This window comes from Delphinapterus leucas, chromosome 2 (genome assembly GCF_059928025.1).
Source record: "Delphinapterus leucas isolate spDelLeu-1000000601 "Yukka" chromosome 2, BTC_Dleu_Yukka2, whole genome shotgun sequence".
Taxonomy (NCBI): Eukaryota; Metazoa; Chordata; class Mammalia; order Artiodactyla; family Monodontidae; genus Delphinapterus; species Delphinapterus leucas.
Window position 1 is genome coordinate 119,493,676 of NC_143130.1, and position 7,746 is coordinate 119,501,421.

The following is a 7,746-nucleotide window of genomic DNA, read 5'->3' on the forward strand; positions in this document are numbered from 1 at the left end:
CCGGAGCCTGTACTCCGCAACAGGAGAGGCCACAGCAGTGAGAGGCCCGCGTACCGCAAAAAAAAAAAAAAAAAAAAAAAAAAAAAAAAAAGGCAAAGTTACTTTTTATACCAGACATACTAACTTTGGCTCATCAGACAAGATGGGTTTTTGCAAGAGGCAGTCTGAGACCCATCCAAGAGTTTCCTTGAATAACTCTTTCTCTTGGGTGTTTGAGGGATATCTTTTGGTCATACTGGGTCTCACATTGAACCCTTTTTCATGGAATACCAATTAACATCATCAAGGACTGAGGTTCCAAGAAATCCAATTTGTGAAACCTGATCTAGACATTTTCAAAATTACAAATCATGGCCATCATTAAGAACCTTCTAGAAAGTGTCTTTTTCACAATAACTAATTCAAAACATTGGAGTGGGCAGGGAAGGACTGACAGAGGTGAAGGAGATGAGGAATTGTTAGTGGAAATTATAAATGAGCAACTTGAGAAATAGAAACCCTTTTCTTTTTTGTTCTGATCTTATATCTTGTAAACCAATGAAACAACGTGTCAATAAAAAGATTTGGTTGCATCTGTTAGATTGAACTCTTCAAAACTTTTATTTGGGAGGACTTTAATAATAAGAATTCACTTATATCCCATGCTTTTGGATTGGAAGAATTAATATAGTTAAAATGGCCATACTACCCAAAGCAATCTACAGACTTAATGCAATCTCTATTAAATTACCCATGACATTTTTCACAGAACTAGAACAAATAATCCTAAAAGTTATATGGAACCACAAAAGACCCAGAATTTCCAAAGCAATCCTGAGGAAAAAGAACAAAGCTGGAGGCATAACCCTCCCAGACTTCAGAAAATACTACAAAGCTACAGTAATCAAAACAGCGTGGTACTGGCACAAACCCAGACATATAGATCAGTTGAACAGGATAAAGTACCAGAAATAAACCCACACACCTATGCTCAATTAATCTTTGACAAAGGAGGCAAGAATATATAATGGAGAAAAGACAGTCTCTTCCGCAAGTGGTGTTGGGAAAGCTGGACAGCTGCATGTAAACCAATGAAGTTAGAACACTCCTTCACACCATATACCCAAATAAACTCAAAATGGCTTAAAGACTTAAATATAAGACATGACACCATAAAACTCCTAGAAGAGATCATAGGCAAAACAGTCTCTGACATAAATTGTACCAGTGTTTTCTTAAGTCAGTCTCCCAAGTCAATAGAAATAAAAGCAAAAATAAACAAATGGGACCTAATCAAACTTATAAGTTTTTGCACAGCAAAGGAAATCATCTACAAAACTAAAAAGATAACCTCTGGACTGGGAGAAAATATTTGCAAACGATGTGACCAACAAGGGATTTCCAAAACACACAAACAGCCCCTACAACTCTATAACAAAAAACCAAACAACCCAGTCAAAAACTGGGCAGAAGACCTAAATAGACATTTCTCCAGAGAAGACATCCAGATGGCCAATAGGCACATGAAAAGATGCTCAACATCACTTTATTAGAGAAATGTAAATCAAAACTACAATGAGGAACCACCTCACACCGGTCAGAGTGGCTATCATTAAAAAGTCTACAAATAATAAATGCTGGAGAGGGTGTGGAGAAAAGGGAACACTTCTACGCTGTTGGTGGGAATGTAAATTGGTACAGCCACTGTGGAGAACAGTACGGAGATTCCTTTAAAAACTTAAAACAGAGTTACCATATGATCCAACAATCCCACTCCTGGGCATATATTTGGAGAAAACTCTAATTCTAAAAGATACATGCACACGAATGTTCACAGCAGCACTATTTACAATAGCCAAGACGTGGAAGCAACGTAAGTGTCCAAAAGGAATGGATAAAGATGTGCGGTGTGTATATATATATATATATATATATATATATATCATACATACATCACACACACACACACATATATACATACATACACACACACACACAATGGAATATTACTCAGCCATAAAAAATAATGAAATAATGCTATTTGCGGCAACATGGATGGACCTAGAGATTACCATACTAAGTGAAGTAAGTCAGACAAAGAAAGACATATATGTGATATCATTTATACGTAGAATCTAAAAAAATAGTACAAATGAACTTATTTACAAAACAGAAACAAACTCACAGACACAGAAAACAAACTCACAGTTACCAAAGGGGAAGGGTGGGAGGGATAAATTAGAAGTATGGGATTAACAGATACACACTACCTTATATACAAAAGATAAACAAGGATTTACTGTATAGCACAGGGAACTATATTCAATATCTTGTAATAACCTATAATTGAAAAGAATTTTAAAAGAATATATATACATGTATATGTATAACTGAGTCACTGCTGTACACCTGAAACTAACACGATATTGTAAATCAACTATACTTCAATAAAAATAAAATAAGAATTTACTTCTGGGACTTCCCTGGTGGTCCAGTGGGTAAGACTCCGCACTCCCAATGCAGGGGACGCAGGTTCGATCCCTGGTCAGGGAACTAGATCCCGCATGCATGCTGCAACTAAACATCCAGCGCAGTCAAAATAAATAAATAAATGTGTGGGGTTTAAAAAAAAAAAAAGAATTTACTTCTCTCTCTCTTTACAATAGAATCACATTCTTAAATTTAGACTTACTGACGACCCTCTTTATTCATGACCCTGTTCTCTTGCTATCAGCCAAATCTGGAGAGCATAGTTATGGGTTCCTCTGAGTCAAGAGGCTGAAGAAGCTCCTGTAGGCCTGAGGAGTTGAGTTGCATTTCAGGAACAATGCAGTAATAAGCTTCATATGCTTCATCCTTACTCTCGTGGCTTTCACTTACAGCATTAGCACTATGTTTGATATTATCAAATAAATAACATTCTATATCAGTACAGATGTTATTTCATTAATGTCGATTTTCTTTGATCATGGAAAATGCATTCTTTCTCTTTAGGGAAGGATTTTTGGTCAGCTGATCTTGTGAGAATGTAGAGATTTGAGAACACTGAGTTGTCTGTATTTCTTCTTTTAAATAAAAGTAGCCCTGATATCATTTAGCAGTTGGATTATATGAAAAATCCCAACACAGCATAGCTCTTCTATTGAAATTGGATTGATTTCTTTAGAGAGCATCTGATCTCAAAAGCAGTCTGTAAAAATCCCTCTGGACCTTGAAAGAAACTAAAATTAATGGACTTTTAAAAAATCTAAGCTCTCAGTTTTTTGAGCATGAAGATTCCTTCTCCCAGTAATTTGCATCTAAAAACAAAAATGAAATTGTGTGTGTCTGTACATATAAAAAAACCTAGTACTCCATTCTTGTGAACTTTTTGATTTCTCTACTTACTAAAGAGAATTACCATATTTTCAAACATGCTAAAATTTTCTGTGAACTATCTCATCAACCCATAAACCCAAAGTTCTCCAGACTGCATACACTGTTTTAAAATGTGCATAGTTTTTAAAAAAGGAATTGTAATGTGCTTCCCATGTTTATGAGCAGAAACTCATTAGCTCTCTCTCCAATACTGTGTTACGCTTCTCAACTGGAATACATATGTCTTTCTCTTGAAGCAACTTGAAGCCAAAACATGAAATTTTGAGATCTTTACAGTAAAGAATAATTATATTATGGCGATGATTCAAGTTATGAAAAGATTCCTTTTAGGGTTTTTTAAATTAGTGACTTTCTCTAAACGTTTTAAAGCAATTTATTTTGAAAACATTCTGTACTTTTTAGAAATACATATATTGTATGGAGCAACATTTCCCAAATCTTGGTCTTTTGTATACCACATTTTTTGCCTTATCTCCACATCAAATGTTCATTATTTACTTTACGGTTCTCTTTAAAAGGACGTTAAATTAAATTACATTAGTTATTGTTTTTTATCTTAAGGCTCATCCTAAGAAACAACATTCATGTTTAATATATTGATCATTAATTTTTCTGATACAAAATAAAGTTATAGCCATTGAAATAAATATCTTTATGCACATACCCTCAAAGACCAGTGGTAAACATATCCTAGTTTGGGGATATTGGCATCAAGAAGTTATTACAATATCTCTTTGATAGTTGATTGTATATATCAACTTGACTGGGCTAAGGGATGCCCAGATTACTAGTAAAACACTATTTCTGAGTATATCTGTGAGAGTGTTTAGGCAAAGTAAAGAAGATCTCGCTTACCAAGGCAGGTAGGCGTCGTCCAATCCACTGGGGACCCAAATAGAACAAAAAGATGGAGGAAAGGTTAATTCTCTTTCTTTTCTTGAGCTGGGACAACCGTCTTCTCCTGCTCTCAGACGTTAGACATCAGAGCTCTCAGTTCTAGGCTTTCAGACTAGGACTTATACTAGCAGCCCCCTGCTTCTCAGGTTTTTGGCCTTGGACTGAGTTATACCACCAGCTTTCCTGCTTCTCCAGGGTGGACAGAGATGAAGCTATGAGCAAGTCCTCTCAAGGAATATATTTTTATATAATTTTGATTTTTGAACTATATGACTATACTGTCTACTCAAAATGAATAAAATCCAGCCAGAGATTAAGGGAAAAATAAGAAGATTGTCTCTTTCAGGGGGATGGGGGACAGGAGGCAGGAGGACTTGCAGGTGGCACAGTATCAGTCATTTCATCACAAGGTGAGGGAATTATCAGACAGCTAATTTGATGGACAGGATGTGGCCACTTAGGGTCTGGAGGTCAACCTCAAAATTTGATGAGACCCTATTTGGTATCTTACCAGATGCTGACCCTTGTTCCCAGCCAGGCATTTGAGACTAGAGAAGACATTTAGCACCTGGGATACAGTCTACTGATCTGCAGCTCTGGGATGCATAGAACCTGGGGCCTGGCTAAAGCAGAGCATCTGTAGCTGGGCCCAGAGAACAGTTCTATATTAAGTGGCCATGACCTGTGGCTTTCCCTGCTAATTCAACAGCCCCTGGGGGACCTACTACTACTAATGTGTCTTATGTACTAATGCATTTATAGGCATAATGGGATTGGAAAATATGACTCATATATCTGTAGGTATATGGGTTATGGATACACTCAATTCTTGATTATCCACAAGTGGAACTGTCCAGCTGGCAAGGACGGGCTCAGGCAGAAGGCTGGGGCTGGGCACAGAAAATTTGGATATGTGCACACAAAGGACAAAAAGTGAGTATACAGAGAAAGGAGAGAGGAAGAGTGCCAAAAACAATAGGAAGTGTTCTGCCTCTCTTTTCACTAACCTGGATATGGAGAGGTCCATCAGAGGCCATGAAATTTTAGGGGTCAGAATGACATCAGAAATAAGTTTGTGGAACTGCTTCAATTTACAAACAAGAAAACTGAATATAAAGCCTCTGGGTGGTAGGTGGAGGGAGGTGCATATACTCACACAGACATAACATGCATGTGTTATCTACACACACAAAGATACACCTTGGAATTCTTTTGTACTTCTCGGGCTTAATTTAATTCAGTCTCCTTTAAAATATTATTATTAGCTCATTCTCACTGCTAAAATGAGTCACGAACATCAGGCATCTATGTCCATTTATTATTTTGAAGCAACCACTGTGAAAATGATTTCATTTACCTCCAGAATGTGCCCGAAAAAAAAAAAAAATCCAATGATGACTGAAACCAGTAATGACTATTTTCTGTTTTCTTTTCCCTAAGTAATTGACCATTAATTATAATATCAATAGGCAGTGGGTAAGGAAAGCAGACCCACGTTAGGGCTATATTTCATTTGTAACTGTTTTGTATATATCATAAATCTCTAATATTGGGCTATTGTCACCCATGATGAATTATTGTAAGCATGTCAGCACATGGTGGAAGTCAAGTACATTCAAATACTACTCAGTCAGAATTGAATTTGGCATGATAGTCTCATAAAAGGGGGCTCAATTGAGAGTTTCCACTTGCCTGCTCTAAACTTGTCACTTGTAGGTGCTAAAGAGCTTGTTGTGTTGGTTTAATTAGTCAACAAATCGGTCCTTACTTGATTGCGTGGTCGTATCACATATGTTAACACTTCAGTGTTTGATGGAGATATTAACAAGTGACAAGAGTCTCTTGGTCTGTGGACTTTAAAGAAGAGAAGCTCTTCTATATTATTTCATTTGGCCCTGCCAATATTTATTAGATCATGCAGCCCGCAGGCTGCCAGTTAAAGAAAGACAACACAAACATTTTTCAGGGTTATGCTCATCTGTATCCCAAAGAAGGGTCACTGAACAATCGATGGGAGAAGAGCATAAGTAAGATAAGTGTTTTCTTCCACCGCTTAGAAATTCATTATTTGATACAGTTTGCTGCAGACCTCCTTTGAGCTTTTTTCACTTAAAGGTAATTTATGACAAGAACAGAGAGGTTCTTGAAAATGCTATAGCAACTGAAGCTGAATGATACCATGCTGGTGCAAGACGCCGAGTCACCAGAGGCGGGTAAAAAGGATGTTTGCATTTGTATGAAAAACTGTATTAGTAAACATTCATCCATGGTGGATAAAATTCTCATATTAATGGTCAATAAGACATTCAAGGAAAAAGATTCAATAACCAAAATGATTATTCCAAGGAGTGGGGGAAGGAGATAAAAATTTGGTACCCTGAAAGTTTGCAAAAGACCAGTCTATTCACTTTTTCTATAGCAGAACAAACAAAGGGCCGTACTTGCTTTGAAGGACAGGCTTCGTTTGTTCTGTCACCATTCCGTTATGGCTTTTATCTGTGCACTAGCAAGAATCAGGTCTCCATGCCATGTGCAGGAATGATGTAAAGCCTATGAACCAGAGCCATCAGATAGTTCATTTTGGTTGGACATTGCTTTGAAAAAACATTTAAATAACTGGTAACAATTCAAAAATTCCCAGCAGTGACTTAACCAGTGGATATGGCAGGATGTAAAATTATGAGTGAAGGGTTTTCTGTCAAGACTCTCTAGTGGGGGCTTCAATATCTAATTGATTTTTATCTTTCTTAGGAAACTGAAAACCCCCAAAATCCTTGTCTCTTTGCCTAACAAAGGATAAAAGTTGCCATTTCTATTTTTAGAAGAGCTCACATTGATTTATTCAGTATCTAATTATGTGGTGGTCACCATTTTGTTGGTCAGAGACCAACCCTTGTCTCTTCCTTAGCTACCACTGCCAGCTGAAGCCCCGTGGGCCCGGCCTAAGTATTCACCTACCCGCCAGCTGACAATGGTCTTGAAGTTATGGCAAAGCAAGCGGGGGGCGGTGCACATGAAGAGTTGCAAATTCCGAGAGCATAAATAGCCATGGGTTAAGGAAGATTTAATCTAAATAATTAAAAATACTCTTCAGATAGTTATAGCATCTTCCTTTCCGAGGCCACTCCAGTTTTAGCCAAGCCCTGGGACTGAAGCAGCTGCAGTGTCCATCACAAAGCCTTTTCCACTCTAAGGTCAGCAGAGAGAACTGAAGAGGAGGAATGTACTCTTTCTTGTTTACTTTCACCTCAGCTTTTGCTTAGCCTAAGCACTAAACGAAATCACCTTTGGAAGATGATCCAAACTCATAACTTCCTCATCCCATCCCCCACCATCATAAATGCTTTTCATTAGAGTTACAAATCAACTCCCAGAACCAGCCAATCAGGTTTTGCCGGGAAGCAGGCCTTCAATGAATGCTCGTTGATTAATCGATTGACTGACTAGAGTAAATTATGAGTGTTAGCCTACCCAACAGAAACAAAAAATAAT